The sequence below is a fragment of the Chelonoidis abingdonii genome, chromosome 7 (assembly GCF_003597395.2).
Source record: "Chelonoidis abingdonii isolate Lonesome George chromosome 7, CheloAbing_2.0, whole genome shotgun sequence".
NCBI lineage: Eukaryota > Metazoa > Chordata > Testudines > Testudinidae > Chelonoidis > Chelonoidis abingdonii.
This window is the reverse complement of record NC_133775.1, coordinates 50,878,873-50,896,046: the sequence shown is the minus strand read 5'-3', so window position 1 is coordinate 50,896,046 and position 17,174 is coordinate 50,878,873. Positions and strand designations below refer to the sequence as shown.

Genomic DNA, 17,174 nt, shown 5'->3' with positions numbered 1-17,174 from the left:
TATAGTGAAAACTTCAAAAAGAAAGACTGCCAATCAAGGAAAATGCCAGTTTTGAATAAAATAATTTCATTGTGATAACCAATTGACATCCACAAATACTCACAGAACACTTTTCTGCCACATTCATATTTCTTGTCAACAGTCATTCATTATATGACAAAGTGGTAAAAATGGATGTTTTGTGCTCACTGTTCTGGTTGGGAAACACTTTCTATAATATATAATCAATGTTATAAAATATGCATTTAATTTTGAGCACATAATGAATCTACTGTAATTCTATTTTAATTCTAACTAGTATAAAGCATACAAAAGAAGGATCTCATCTTTGATAGACACAATCCCTGAACAAATATCATAAGACCTAATCACAAGCCAGTTGAGCTCAATGAGAGTCTTTCCATTTATTTTTGTGGACTTTTGGATCAAGTCCCTTTGTGGGGGAGATTTTCAAAGGCAGAAATGAAAACTAAGGGACAGATTTTTAAAGGTGTTTAGTTGCCTAATTCCCAATTTAATCAATATGAGCTAGACATCTAAATACTCCTAAAAATCTGCCCCTAAACGCCTCACTGCCATTGAGTTTCAATGGGATTTATACAAGATGACACTCTTCTGCACCTTTTCTGCCACAATCTAGAAAAATCAGTGCTGCAACTGAGACACACTTGATTTCTCAAGATACAAGGACACCTCTCAGAATATCAGTCACAGGTCTGCCAAGCTGCTCTAATTAAGCCTTCCAACATTCAATATATCTATACTCAATACAGTCAATGCAACTGGAGAACACGCAGAAAAATGCCTGAATTCAAATCTGCGGAACACAACACAAACAAGGCTCCCCTTGGAGGGGGGGCGGAAGAGGTGTGAGTGAACAAAGCCATGGCTCCACCCCCTTCTAATTGGCTAATGCAGTTGAAGCAGCTCAGAATGGAGAAGGTGTTGCAATTTGATGTTGGCATAAGTCCTGCCCACCAGTCTACCAGAGCCAGGAGGACACAAGGAAGGAATTGTGATTCAGAGATGTGTAGTCAGAGACATATTGCCTCTGAGGCTTGGGTAGAGTAGCTTATGAACCACTAGTAGTTAGAGTAAGGAGGATTCAATTCTAGAAATCAAGGCAGTTTTATTGAAATTCCTACCTGGGGATTTGGCTAACTGATTTTATGCATGGTTTTGAAAATTTTGACCTAAATATTCTGGAAATACCTAGGTGCACAAATGTGTGTAGTTACATAGAACTTGGAACATTTTTTTTTTTAGGATTATTCCTAATTAAAATAAAGTATGTGTTTATCTTTGTCTTTGTGTCAGAGTTGTACATCTGACACACAGACTATGTTGTCAAAATGATTTACCCATAGTTTTTTTGACTCTCTCTAGCCCTAAGTGAGTCCTTTAATTCATACCTTATAATGTTGGAAACAGAAACATGTTATGCAAACACTACAAAGTCATTATAATTATTTCTATGCTAATAATTTTCTAGCAATGTAGTTGGGCAAAGCTACAAAGAATGCTTTTTACATGGATTTCACACAAAAAATCAGTTCCATCCTCTGTCCCTCCACATCCTTAAAAAAGTGAAAACTTAAAACAACAATATTTTTGCAAACCTAATGAAATAAGTGAAAACTGTTTTACCAGAAAACATTAAGAATTCTCAGGCTGTTATGCATTTCCAAAGGCTTATAAGACTTATAGTCAGAATTCCATGGCTCTATTCATCTCAAATTATCTGTAGACCTCTATACTCAGATAACAGTAAGCTATTCAAGAGACCAATCAGGCTAAGGAATTATATTTTGCCAAGATTCACAGGTGCCTCCTGTAGAGAACGTCTTTATAATACTCCTCTGCAACCCCCCTACCCCCCTTTCAGGACACTAATCTCTATTCACCAGAGATAAAAACTTGATTTATGTAGAGAAAAAGTCTATTTTTATTTTTGAAGTTAATCCAATTCCAAGTTGCAACAACAATTATACATCCTCTTAAGCACAGATGCAGAAATTGTGCATAGACTTCCTTTTAAATATTAATGGATGGAAACCTGGTCCTCTTAATACTAAAATTTAAAAGCTGAGAAGGGTTCTCTGGCATTTCTGAACCTTTGCTCGTCTTCTTACAACAAATAAGATATTGCCTTTCTCAGTATGGTTGAGATTATATCCAAATGTGGTGCACATGTTGTGATGAAGTGGGACTGTTCTTGGTGTTTCCTCTGAATACTGTGTGGGTGCCTCAGTTTCTGGCCAACACTCTGTCTCCTGGCAACTAATGGCCCGGGCCCTTCCCTCCTGCAAGGGGATGCTAAAGGTATGGGAGAACAAAGAGTTCAGGTGACCTCCTGGCCTCAGAAAGGAACTCAGCAGAGGAGGAGGGGCTGGAGGTGGTTTCAGTTGGGATCTAGCTGGGGACGGGAAGTGAGGGCAGACAGGGTTGTCTGGCTCACTGGGCCCCAGAATGGACCAGGCTGAGGGGTCCCATTCTCTGTATCTACAAGCTCTGTTTTAGACCACGTTCCTGTCTTCTAATAAACCTCTGCTTTTCTGGCTGGCTTACAGTCATGGCTGACTGCGAAGTGGGGGTGCGTGCAGGACCCACTGGCTTCCCCAGGACTCTGCCTGGGTGGACTCCCTGTGGGAAGCGCACAGAGGGGCATATTCTGAATGCTCCAAGGTCAGACCCAGGGAGGTGAAGCCGTGTGAGCTTCTTGCCCTGAAGGCAGTCTGCTCCAAGGGAGAGGAGGCTCCCCAAAGTCCTGACTGGCTTTGTGGGGAGCAGTTCCAGAGCATCCCCCGGGGACTCCGTGACACATGTGTAGCCTGTATACTATACATGATAGAGCTTTATATGAAAAAAAATCTACTAATTGTGAGTAATTCCATACTGGCTGCAAGATTCACTGGATCACATAGACTGGATTCAGCAAGACAAAAACAATAATCAAATATGTTGCAACGTACTGAAATCTAAGAAATGACAGAGAAGAGTCTACATGCTGTCTTGGAACCTATTAAGATTCTCTCTACTCTGAGTTTCTTTGACACAAGTTTTGTAGAGAATCATTATATATCATTAAGGCTACGTGTCTGTCATGGAGGTCACAGAAGTCAGATTCCATGAATTTCTGTAACATCTGTGACTTCTGCAGCAGACAGCAGAAGCAGTTTGGGTGTGTGGGAGAGGCCTCAGGGCTGGGGCAGGGGGTTGAGGTGCTTGATGGTGCTTACCAGGGCTTCCCAGCTCTCACTGAAATGTCCCTCCAGGTCCTCAGTGGAATGGCCAGGGGGGGTCTCTGTGCACTGCCCCCTCTCACTGGTGCCACCTTCACAGTTCCCATTGGCTGTGGTTCCCAGTCAACAAGAACTGTAGAGACAATGCTTATGGCAGGAGCAGAGTGCAGAACCTCCTACCGCCCCTCCCCTAGGAGCTGCAGAGACATCCTGGTCTGAGCCAGGTAGGGATCCCATTAACCCTCCCCCCGCAGGACCAGCAGAGGTCCCAGGCTGCACACTGCTGCCTGTCTCCTCCTTCCCAGAACCAGCAGGGCTCCTAGCTGTATGCCACTGCCCACCTCCCCCCCAGCATCAGTGGGGGTCCCAGGCCACCCCTTCCCAGCACCTGTGCATTTTGTTTACTGTTCGTGATCTGTCCATGACTTTTACAAAAAATACCCATGATGAAAATGTAGCTTACATATCATACAGTCAACAGCATAGCTACCCATTTCACAGTACCTCAGACATATATACCAGCTTTTTGGTGTATATTTATACTGTAACTTAGTCATTGCTCTAGGAATAATGTAAACTGGTGCTGTTTTGTGCAGATAATACAATGATGAAAGCAGTCCAAATGCACACAGATTGTAAGCTTTCAGCTCAAATTAGAAAAAAATATCAATTATTGTCTCATTTTTTTTTTCTAAATTAAGGTTATAATGCCAAAAATAATGTACAAAATAATATCCTGTTTTTCAAGGTCATGCTGTTTTCTTAGGTCCACTAAGAAACACTGAGATTTTTAACTGTGTGTATTGCTCTGAGAATTTATTTCATTGGTTTGGGCACTAATAAAGGATTTTTAAAAATAAATAATGAAGGTGAAGACCCTGCAATCAGTTTGTACTGGGACTTTCATTATTTTATGGATGTTTTCCTTAGATATAGAATAAAAAATGAAGCTCACCGAAGTAGCTATGCTTGATACTTCTGGCTGTGTCATTACATAAGCAGGTTATGGATTATAAAATTGAGCCTCTCTCTGAATACAAGGACATATGCATGAGTTTAAAATGGTGCAAAAAAATGGGCATTTGTGGTTACCAGATATTTGTCTGACTACAGTGAGGTCTCCTCTATGACACACAACCTGAAGCTATTTATCAAAAAAATTCTTTGTAAGATATATGACTAAAAATCCAGATAGTCCATAAATAAATAAATCTTATTTTTAAAAGGGAAAAATGAAAGTTTATTTTATTTGGGGGGGGTTAACAAAAAACACATGAAAACATGTTTTATGTTGAATTCGATAGTGTCTTCATAGGGAGAAATTTTGGACTAAGTATGTTACTCTTGCTCTTGCTCTTCCAGCTGTATATGTTATATATATAGTTATGAGATCTTCAGGCTGGAAAAAATACATGATCTTGCTGGGGACTGAGCAAGAAGATTCTTCCAGGTGAACTTCAAATTTGATGTTTGTTTCTTTGTTTAACTACTGCTTCTTGGTTGTTGATAGAAGTCAATCATAAAAGATAATAAATAAGACTGAATTTCCTGATTTGGCTACCACTCCCCAAGCCAACACTTGGTGCTGCACATGCTCCTCCAGATGAATAACTCCTGCTTAATATTCATCCTCTCTGCTTCTAAGTATGTCACTGGAGAACTGATGCTACAATTGTGTCATTTTCCTGTCACATGAACAAAAACAAAGTGTCTTCTATACTCCAGTAGCTGCTTTGTTTCATCTGCTATGTCTGTTCTCTTTAGGAATGACTGGGCATCAATACCAAACTAGTCTGCTGATTACATCCAGTCTTAGGACTTATTGTAAGCATGTACTCAGAGGGACAGAAATGTCACATTCTGAGTCAGCTCTCTCACATTCTCAGTAGGCAGCTAGAAAAAACAGTTAAATCATGGGAAAGTATGGATATGAGGCCCTAGGATACAAATTCTATGTTATTTCATGTACTGATTTCTGCCACGTTGCCATCACCTTCAGTGATGAGAGGGTCCAAGCCCAGGATGAGTGCATACATAGATGTCTTAGATAATTTTCTTCTCTCCTTTTGACTTGTAGGTTGTACTCAGACCTGGAAGAGGTGAAGGTCACTCTTAACTTCAAGACACTGGTCAACTGCAACTGTGGAGAAAGGAAACATGACAGAAATGGAATCTTGTTTTCATTTCAGCTGTGGTTTGAAGGCATTGGCCTCCTTTCATTTAGTTATTGAAGGCAAATAGAACTCCACTTACATCTCCATTGTTCTGAAAACTTTCTGTTTCCATCCTACCACAAAGACTGTAAAATGGATTTAAGAAGAACTTCATTGCATAGCACACGTCTTGTTCTCATACTTCCTGGCATTACTATTGTACCTTTCCAAAATAATGGATGTCTGGGAAGAAAGTCATGCAGATATAATCTTCCCATCAGAAGGGATATGCCTTTGCCTCCATTCTGTCTGTTGATAACCTTCTGAACGTAGTGAAGAGAAAGGCTTCTCAGTCAAGATAGTGTCTGCCAAAGGACAGTTGACTTTTTCCCAGTATTGTGCAAAACAGACATATGATAATACCGTTTTAACTGCTGAGATATTTATTTGGATGTGAACTCTTCACATAAACAGTAGGATCATGATTTCTCATACTGGATTATAACTCTGAATGGAAACAAATGGTTGCATTGATAGTTTTACTATCACTAAGTGGAAAATTCTTCCATCCTTAATCAGGTTCTGTAGTACCTTACTCTGCAAGTAGGATCAGTGACATCAATGGTACTATTCATGAAGCAAGGTACTTATTCATACTGAGTAAGGGTGGTAGGATAAGGCCCAATATTAGAGCAAGACTGTAGAAATCCTATCCACCCTGGTAAGCAATTACAAATGCAAATAGCCCTACTGAAGTCATTCAGATTACATGTGTGAACAGATACTTCCACAGGGGAGTAACAGCTCCACAATATGGTGCTTAATAAATACTTGGAATTTCTTGCAAGCTTCACAAAGATATGAGTTATAAACAATAGTGTAGGGCCATATTCTGACACTGATTCTCACTGAGTAATATTTTTACCCTTAGAGCAGTCCCTTTCCTATTAATGGGATTACTCAGGGAGTCAGGTACTACTCTGTTAATTAGGGCGTCATAATCTACCCCTGGAGCTACATGGAAGTCTATTTCTGTCAGGAATCTATATACTCTGACAACAGAAGTTACAAAACGATTACTTACTTTAGTAAACAATGAACTTTCCTCCTAGCTAATATGTGCCCACATCACTGCCACAGCTGGCACCTTTCTAGCATTTTAAGAAAAGAGGCCAAGGGATGAAGGGACATAAAGGCCAACTTGCCTTCCCACCCATACAGATGGTCCCTCCAAGTAAGAATTGAGACATGTTGGCAAGACAACATGGGCCTATACTGCTACTGCCTGTGCCTGTCTACCCAGTGAATATGTCAGAAGACTGCGTATTCCAGAGCTGCCAATCTGACACTTCTTATAGGAGGACTAAACTCACTTAGAAACTAGTGGGAAGGAAAAACAAACCACAACAACAAAAGAAAGATTAAAAACAGAAGGACTTGTATTCCTGAGTGATCACTGATAGAGTGGAGCTATTGAGCCTGCTATTCAGTACTGTTTATGGAAAGTGGGATCTAATTTATTTGTTTTAGTCCATCACTAGGCATGTATAGTATACACTATTTTTCCAGCCATATTTTTCATTGTCATATTCTTATTTAAAAAAAAAAACAAGACCTTTTTTATGTTCTAGATATGGAGCTGCAGCAGTTGACTCTTCTTGGTATTTCTGTCCACAGATGAAGCTAGCCTTGAGATTATCCATATGACACTACAATTGCACACCATATTGCTGGCTAAAATATCACTTTTAAAAAGGTGAGGTGTGTTTGTCAGCTTGTAATTATGCTCCTTCCATTACTCTGCTTTGTTCTCATAATGGAGACAAGAAAAGTTGGAGAATATATTATATATCAGAAACTCTTTGATGCTCTTGGTTTGTGTAAGACAAAATAACCAATACATTAGATGGAATGGGAAACTTTGAATGTGATGCAATGGAAATAAAAGAAACTGAGTCCGTCAGAGCTGATTTCTTGACTTGTCTCACACTTGCTGGACAGGAATAATTGCTCCCTCAGCTATGAGAATTAGAAGAATTTATGATGGAATAGATTTGTTTCATTGCACCTTTTGAAATGAATGTCAGCTTTTTTTGTCGGGGAAAACCAAGAATAAAAATGAGAGAATAACAGTTTCAAAGGCAACCTTACAGTAGTTTTCAAAGGAATCTTTAAATCCCAAAAGTGAAAATTCAGCATCAGCAGGGGTGGATCTAGCCATACTCCAAATTAATCTCACGACAAAGGTACAGTAAGTATATGGTTATGGTGACCTAAGACACAACCCAGAAGATTTAATTTTAGTGTCAGTTGTCCCATCTGAAAAGCTAATGCCTTAGTTTTTGAGTGAGAAAATAGTGTAATTGCATGTGGAATAAAAGAGGTGAAGAAAAAAAAGAAGCTTGCTCGTGTGTGTCCATACCTACATCAATGCAAATATCACAGTGCCTCTCCTCATCTAATTGAGAATGTTCTGATTCAGAGCCTGGAAAAGCCAGTTCTGAGAGTTCTGATAGACATGATGTGACAAGCAGAAATCTCTTTTAAAGTGTAGCATCAGTGCAATAAAACGTGCCTGAAATGTGGATGTGCATGACAGTACTTCCTGTCCCCCAACTTTGACCTTCATCTCTTTCATTCTCCAGTCATGTCAAAATTCTTTGGTTCATCATTAGACAATTGGTCCCATACAGAAAGAACATTTTTATGATTTTTTTAAAGTAGCACAACATGGGGAATCAGCTGAGAACTATCTGAATTACAGTAGCACCTAGCAGCCTCAACTGGTATCAGGACCCTATTATGCTAGGGAGCATACAAATATCTTACAATCTAAATAGATACAACATGTAAATAGGAGGAAGAAAGGTAAGATCATTATCCTCATGTCACATGGGAAAACTGAGGTAGAGCGAGGAAGCCTGTTGCACAGCTGGGAATTGAATAAAGAGTTCCTGAGTCCTAATCTAGTGCCTGAATCACAAGACCATCATCCTTCTCTTTAGGTCTCTTGTTATCATGGCTTGTTTAGTAACCTACACAGCAAATAAGCTGAACTGCCTGTTTCACTCAGGTATATTTTGTGGGGTTTGCACCCTTTTGAGACAGACACAACCGCAGCTCTGCATCACATCTCTAATTAGAGAATCCATGGGCCTTAATGGCAAGACTCTGTAACCATCTCAGCAAATGTCCTGTATTTTGCATTGTTCTAGTGGAAATTCTGCAATACTTCAGTTTAAGTTTTAAAAAATTAGTTTTTATTTAATTAAATAAAACATTGTAAATTTTTAATAAGTTGCTTTTATTTTACGCTGGCCTCACATTTTCAGTGTTCAGTAGACAGATAGATTCCAGTATTGTCAATGCCTAACTTATCATAACTGTTGTCAGGAGGAAATGTGGAGGTTTGGGAAGCAGGGTAGGTGACAAGCAGGGCTTTTGGCATCTGAGAAAGCAGAGAAAGCAGTCTGGGATTGTAGAATAAGCATATTCTTCACAGCAGCTGCAAGAGGTACAGCTGCACTGGGATTGAGGGGACAAAATGTGGCCCAGCAAGGAACACCCTTACCCTCCTAGATCCAGAACAGTGCAAGGAAGAGACCTCTCCTCTGGGGGCACTTGGATCCATGCAGCATGTCTCTTCACCACAGCCCTATTAACTTTGCGAAAGAAACTGCAGGAGGTAGACAGTCAGAGACTAAAGCCAGCAGAGCTGCTGCAGGAAAGAGTTCAAGCAAGGAACCCTGGACAATAATGATGTCATAGGAGTATGTTCTGCAGTTTTCACTATGAACATTCCCTCCCTGGTTCTGATGATATTTGTTCTGCACACTCCCTTCCTGTGTCTTTCCATCTGACTAGTCAGCTCTGCGACTCACAAAACAAATGTGCAGCCACTGCCTAACACTGAAGGCACTTAAACTCATTGACTACTGTTTTTCATTGGATCTGCACACTGCAACCTCACTCTGTGCAGCTGGATGCCTATCTCCTGCCTGAGTATGTGCAGTCCTGCCTCATAGTAGGTGTCCGGATGCCTATGTCCTGCCTAAGCCCCAGTGTGAGTCACAAATTGGGAACAACAGGCATTTGGCTGCCCAACTCATGTGTGGGGGCCTGATCTGGTATGTGGTCTCTGAGCATGTGAACTGGGTCTCTCAGCATGCATACTGGATTGGGCCCCTCAGATGAGTTCACAAAAAACAGCCAGGGCAGGGGGAAAGCCCTGCCATATAATCCTTAACCTGGTGGAGAGGGTGCTCACCAAGGATGTGGAAGACCCCCAGTTCACATACCCTTTCTCCTGATGAGGCAAAAGGATTTGAACAAGGATCTGCCATCTCTTAGATAAGTGCCCTATCCACTTGACTATTCAGTCATTCTAACTCTTGCTTTCGCCCAATTAATATTTAAGTAGTCCATTGTTTAATTGAAGTGTTGAGGGCAAGTGTGTCAATAGCACAATCAGCTATAATTTATACCCCATGCTCGAAGAGCAAGAGTTAACTGGAGCCAGAGTACAATTAATGCACCAGGGAATTAGGCCCAACTGAAGAGGAGTTCTATGGCTGAATCAAGAATGAGTTCCATCTGAGAGAATTAGAGTGACTAATAAAGGAATAAATTCAGGGCAGTAGATAAGAGGTAGGTGTTTGGGGGAGGGAAGAAGGCTTTGAGATCCTTTCCTGTAAAAGGCTAGGAGTTATACTGGGAAGTCAGAGGGGTGAAGCAGATTCCTGTGGTGATCTTTGACAAAATGGAAAGACCCGAGGACTGGGTTTCTGAGGGAGACGTAAATACGCAAAGAGGCTTGAAGCAACAGGAACCAGGCCTCTGGGGAGAAAGCCTGGGTGGTTCTATATAGGAGATGCAATGCATGCTGTTGTAAGGATCAGGAGATCTAGAACATGGGTCTGAGGGGTTCCAGGTGACCAATGCTTCCACCCCATGGCCTGTGGCAAAGGTGTTAGCCATTAACTATCAACTAGGGGCAAAATTAGCAAGATGAGAAGTTCTACCCATGGAAGACCTGATTAGCAGCACACCCTTCCTCCCTGCCTGACCTCTGATTGATCGGTCTGCCCAGGCACACTATTTAAGCATAGAGGGACTTCCAGGAAGATATACGTGCAAACTGGAAGTACCTAGTCTGTTATTATAATAGACCCTGCTCACTTTTCCTGGCTCTGATAACTGGATCAATGTCTGACTCCTGGTCCTACCCACTATGCCAGACTGCCTGTCTCCCAGTGGTGATACCTGGGAGCCCAGAAAAGGGGATTGATATGCTGAGGAGTGAGCCCAGAAACAGGATAGTTAAAAGGACTTCAAGAACCCAGAGAATAAGGGGGAACCAAGATCCTCCATCAGCCACCAAGCAAAGTGGCTAAAAGCCCTGTGACATAAGGGGTACAAGAACTGTTCAGCCAAAGACGTGGTGTTAAGTCACTGGACTACTGATTTGTGGACTTGGTTACCATGGAAAGGGTCAGACTGAACACAACTGGGCCAAGCCATGAGAAATAGATCACCACAGGACTGCAGCAGATGTCTGTGCCAGAGGATAAGTGCTTGCTATACCATGCCCAGTCACAAGGAAGTGTGCTGCTGGTGAGTCACACTTATACACAGCCTGTTAGCTTGTATATATAACTTTTTTCTGCTTATGATTGTGATCAGACCTTTTAGTCACAGGCCTATGGATCATGTTTGTATGTGTGTCACATCTGATTTAAATAACTCTAATCTCAAGTCTAATTAAAGGTATCACCTCAAAGTCCACTAATTTATTTCCCTGGAGAAACTTCCCTGGAGACTTCCATGTTCAAAAAAACCACACACAGCCACTGACCTTCATTTTATCTTGCACTCTTTCATCTTAGTATTGCATGCAGCTTTCTGATGTGCACCACGGTGCGAGCTAGATGACTTTGATTTCTATTGGAAGTTTAAACCTGAAAACCCTTTTTAACTCCCGTATGAAGTATCTTAATGAAGTGGATCAAAGAAAGCTTTTTTACAGTTTGTGACTGAAAGTGATACATAACTTAGGTACATTTTTTCTTCGTTCCTAGGGCAATTTGTATTTAGAAACTTGTGTATTCTGTTCTAGAAACAAAGGACTTTGCTAATAAAACACAGTAAAAATGTGTTACTGTTTAACATCTCTGGTTTAACATTGCTTCTAGAGCAACAGTAGATGAAGCTCAGCTCTGGTCCATTCAATGAATGGGGCTCTTGCTTGTTTGTATTGTCTTGGTCTAAAGCAACATTCAGTTGCTCTTTTCCTTTATCTTAGTGATCTGCTGAATAACGTGTAACTGGGTTTTATCAGACGTCCAGTTCTGCAAACATCCTGTACAAAGAAAAAGCTACCAATAGTTATTCAGTGTCCTTTTCTACATATTAAGATTTACTTTTCTTTTCTGCTGGGGAAACTTTATTCCTTGATCATCTTGTGGCCAGTGCACTAATCAACAATATTTCTACCAATGCATTCTAGGGTTAGAGTAATCAAATCTCAAGGAAGTTGTGTAGCATCACAATGTGGCCCAGGCTTATTACTTTGAAGCCTAACTTTAAAGTATTCAGGTATTGCCCATTAAGAAAAGCGGGATAGAAAACTTAATTTGCCAATCAACTGAAACACTATGGTAAAGTCCATTGCCAGATTTCCCATTTCTCTTCTGCAGGTATGCAATGAGGAGAAGCAACAATGAAGACGCACTTTCTCTATGTTTATATCATAAACCTAAAGAGATATTAGGTAAAAATATAAAATAACATTGTTGTCAGATTTCAATATACCACTATTTTATGTCTGAAAAATTCAGAACAATTACATGGAATACCAGAAGAGCGAGCAGGCCGCTTCCTAATACTGAGAGGCAGAACTCACCCTATCTTACTATAAGCTGGCTACTGCAAGACCTAGATTGTATGCTTCCCTACATAGCTGCCTAGACTGCAAGCAGGACCAGAAAAACTCCTGAGCATTTAAAGTGACAGACTAAAAATTCAATACATTTTTAATATACCACACTCTTAAGTGCCTTTGAAGCAGATAAGCACAAATTTAGGCTGCCAGATAAGAGATTGAAGTCTGGGACCTCCATGGTAGCATTCTCTGAAATGCTTCCAGTTCCATCCTCGGGCCAGTTACACAGGCAGAACTGCAGGGTCTCGATGCGTGGATGGGACAATGGTGTAGGGAAAAGGTGGTTAGATTTATTAGAAACTGGGGAAATTTTGGAGAAGGGGGAGCCTACACAGGAAAATGCAACCAGATTTCTGGCATACAAAATTTAAAAAAGTCATAGAGCAGTTTTTAAACTAAGGGCTGGGGGAAAGCTGACAGGAAGCACATGGTTCAAACAGAGACATCCCTTAGGGGAGAACCTATCAATAGAGATTCTCTATGTCCTAATAAGGAGGAGAGGTTGGAAGATGATAAAATATGGGGAGGATCTGATAAGAAACAACTAAATGAAAAAAAGGCCCATTCAATCACATCGTGTAATGGCAGACAGATAAAAAGTGACAATTGTTTAGTGCCTATATACAAATACTAGAAGTCTAAATAATAAGATGGAGTGCCCCATTTTAAATAAGGATATTGATAATAATAAGCATCACAGAAACTTGGTGGAATAAGGATAATCAATGGGACACAGTAATACCAGGGTACAAAATACATCGGAAAGACAGAACAGATCATGCTGGTGGAGGAGTGGCAATAATGTGAACAAAGCGCAGAATCAAAAGAAGAAAAACCTTAAATGAACCAAACTGTACCATAGAATCTCTTTGGATAGTAACTCCATGCTCTAATAATAAGAATATAGCAGTAGAGATATATTACTCACCACTTGACCAGGATGGTGATAGTGACTGTGAAATGAAATGTTCAGGAAGATTAGAGAGGCTATAAAAATTTAAAAAAAAACAATAATAATGGGAAATTTCAGATATCTCCATATTGACTGGGTACATGTCACCTCAGGATGGGATGCAGAGATAAAGTTTCTTGACATCTTAAATGACTGCTTCTTGGAGCAGCTAGTCCTGGAACCCACCAGAGGAGAGGCAATTCGTGTTGTAGTCCTAAGTGGAGCATAGGATCTGGTCCAAGAGGTGAATATAGCTGGACTGCTTGGTAATAGTGATGATAATATAATTAAATTTAACATTAGTGTGGCAGGGAAAACACCACAGCATCCCAACACTAGCATTTAATTTCAGAAATGGGGACTACATAAAAATGAGGAAGTTAGTTAAACAGAAATTAAAAGGTACAGCGCCAAAAGTGAAATCCCTGCAAGTTGCATGGAAACATTTCAAAGACACCATAATAGGGAGGCTTAACTTAAATATATTCTCCAAATTAAAAAAACAGAGAACCCAAAAAGTGCCATTGTGGCTAAACCTCAAAGTAAAAAAAAGCAGTGAGAGGCCAAAAGGCATCCTTTAAAAAGTGGAAGTTAAATCCTAGTGAGGAAAAATAGGAGCATAAACTCTCACAAACGAAATGTAAAATGATAACTAGGAAGGCCTCAAAAGAATTTAAAGAACAGCTAACCAAAGACTCAAAAAGTCATAGCAAAAATTTTTTTAGTACATCAGAAGCAGGAAGCCTGCTAAACAACTAGTAGGGCCACTGGACGATCAAGATGCTAAAGGAGCACTCAAAAACAATAAGGCCATTGAGGAGAAACTAAAATGAATTCTTTGCACCAGTCCTAATGGCGGAGGATGTGAGGGAGATTCCCAAACCTAAGCCATTCTTTTTAGGTGACAAATCTGAGGAACTGTACCAGATTGAGGTGTCTGTTGAGGAGGTTTTGGAACAAACTGGTAAACTAAACAGTAACAAGTCACCAGGACCAGATGATATTCACCCAAGAGTTCTGAAGGAACTCACATGTGAAACTGCAGAACTACTAACTGTGGTATGTAGCCTATTGTTTCTGTACAGGAGATGGATCATTTGATGATTATTTGTTCTCTTCATTCCCTCTGGGGTACCTGGTATTGGCCACTTTCAGAAGACAGGATACTTGGCTAGATGGACCTTTGGTCTGACCCAGTAGGGCTGTTTTTATGTTCTTAACTGGGGTCCTTGTGTTCCCTGGCACTCAAACTCTGCTCCTTCCGCGAGAATACTGGGATGTAAACATCCAAAATAGAGCAGAGTGAGATGGTGAGGGGGCAGCTGCATGGCTCTTCCTCCTTACACAGCAGACTGTAGAACTTTTGGGTGCACCCCGGCGAAGATCAAACTGCAGTGGGCATAAGTCCGCTGCATGCTGGAGAGCTCCAGGAAGAATTCTGTATCCCAAAGGCAGAATTCTTCCTGGGGCTCATCATGCTTTGAGGCATGTGTCCACTGGCTCCAACACTGAGCTGTGTCTTATGGACATAATTGAGAATTTTCCCCCAGGTTAAGGGAATCCTGCATGTGAATGATCATGTCTGGCGCAGAGCCTTCAAATATATGGTTAAGTGTATAAAATAGATCAACAACCTGATTTATTTTTAACATCTTTAGAAAAGAAGAGTATACTGGCTTACTTGTTTTTCACATATGGCTTTCAAGCTGCAGTGAATGACGTGACAAATTCAAAGCTCCGCCTGAGATAAGGGGCCAGAGTTTTGCCCATAACATGACACTGGGCTAGATCCGCTGCTGGCATAAAATGACCTAGCTTCTCTTACTTCAAAAGAGCTGATTCAATTTGCACTAGATGAGGATCAGGCCCAATGTGTTTAGCTGCTGTTACAAATTACACAGTAAGATTAAACACTGACTTAAAAAACGTCAAATACTGATGTTTTACCAAAAGTGAGCTTCTGTGTGCAAATTTTGTGCATATACTTTTTGAGCTAACATTCATATTTGCTCAAGTTCAATTCTGCATTGCAATTGTTGCAATAGATTTCCATTTTGCTTATATACCATAGATATAATATATTCTAATGTTTTACTGCTATATTTAAATTGTTTCTCTTTTTAATATTTTATCTATTTATTAAATGACAAATTATGCTACTTAGATTTAGCACAAAATGTTGGGTTTTCATTAGAAAGTTATGTAAACTGCATACAAATTAGGCTAGTGCAGCTAATGTCCATGCTGTAATATTTTGTACCACATGCATCCGCTCAAATGAATGATATGCTATTCTTGGAATCACTATAAATGACATGGAAAAATCTAGATAGTAAGTATTTTAGCTTGCATTTCCATGATGTATGTGACTTTGGCACCCAAAGTTAAAGGGGGGTTGAGCATCTAATCCCTGATCTTTGGAAACAGCAGCCCTAATGTGGATATAGTCATGTTTATAGAAAATAGCCTTTTCCTTTAGCTCATCCTACAGTGAGACCATGCTCCTTGACACGGATCTTTATTTTATGTCATTGAAGTTAATAGGAATACTGCCATCGATGTCAGTAAAAGCAGGTTTAGGCCATTAATTTTGAGGGACTTGGTGCCTGACCTTGCCAACTGTTACTAGCACAGAAAGCCCCATTGATTCCAAGTAACAACTGGATGGGAGTCTCATGTTCCTATGATTTTCACGTGCCCAGAATATAGCTACTACAATATAAAAGGAGGTGCTGCTGCTATGAAAATCCAGCCAGACAAGAGCAGTGACAAAAATATGACCTTTCACCTCAGTGAGGTGTGAACTACAGTGACCTATCATGAGTATTTAAAAGTTGACCCTGTTGAACACAGGCCATTTTCCCTTGTAAAATAAGAAAATTAAATACAGCCCACATTACTACAAAGTTAAATTTGCATCAATCCCATCTTTTAGGTTTAGCTACAGCCCATAGCGATCAGCCAGAACAGTAAAGTTTGGACCAGGTTCCTAAAATTTAAGGAGGTTTAGAACCTGTGCCTGAGTTGATGCCCTTCTGTACATTTCACCTTATTTGCAAAAGATGCTGCTATACCTAATAAGATGAAGTAACACTGTCAGTCTCACCCCTTGCAGCTGAATAAATATAATAGAGTCCAAAGCTTCTATACATATGCCACTTTAATATCTTCCTCAATTCACAATCCTTCTTTACACATGATTATCCTCATACAGAAGGTCTTTGCCCACAACAGCCAGTGTTCTGAGACAACATATTTTGCCATCTGCAGCACTGCTGTATCTTGCTGTGATATCAACTGTAGCAAGAGCTGGCCACCTAGTGGAATTCCAACTAATGCAGGCAATATAGGCTGGTTAAGCAAAGAAAACACAGTGAGTGAGTGTATGATGTCACACAGTTCTTAAGGCAGATGTAACTCTTAATGTATCAAAGCCGCTCACTGAGAACATTTTATTGACCATCCTTGACCCTTTGACATAGCAGGCCCTGAAGTCCATGCGGAACACTCTGCAACATCATTTCAAAGAAAATTAAGAAATTTTCTTTCAAATTGTAAGTTTTTCTTTTCATGCTTGGAGTGTTTCGGATAATGTCCATGTTGCAAAGGTTTGTTCCTGTTACATACACACAAGTAAATCCAAATTGCTTTCATACTCAACATAAAGTCTCACTATATGCCTCAACATACGAAAATCCTCTTGCAAAGGATGTTCATGATATGACTGGGAGGAGAAAGACCCCACAGCTCTACCAACCCTTCCCTGCAACCCTCTTAGAATAAACTACACTTAATTATATAGTTAGTAGTAGCCAAGAAAAGTAGTGATAAATACACAGAATGCCTCTAGCAATTCATTTACTTATCAGTATATAAATAATTGCAGT

The 17,174-nt window shown here is 40.2% G+C and overlaps 1 protein-coding gene across 4 annotated transcripts in view; it reads right to left on the bottom strand.

The window, feature by feature from the left end:
- BRINP3 (BMP/retinoic acid inducible neural specific 3) overlaps positions 1–17,174 on the bottom strand; it is a 348,258-nt gene that overhangs the window by 39,357 nt on the left and 291,727 nt on the right. Inside the window, exon 8 of one of the 4 annotated variants that reach the window (XR_012656261.1) lies at positions 13,264–13,288. The exons of the other annotated variants lie outside the window; for them this stretch is intronic. The gene's annotated coding sequence lies outside the window, so the exon portion shown is untranslated. The remainder of the gene's footprint in view (positions 1–13,263; positions 13,289–17,174) is intronic. 4 annotated transcript variants of the gene reach the window in all.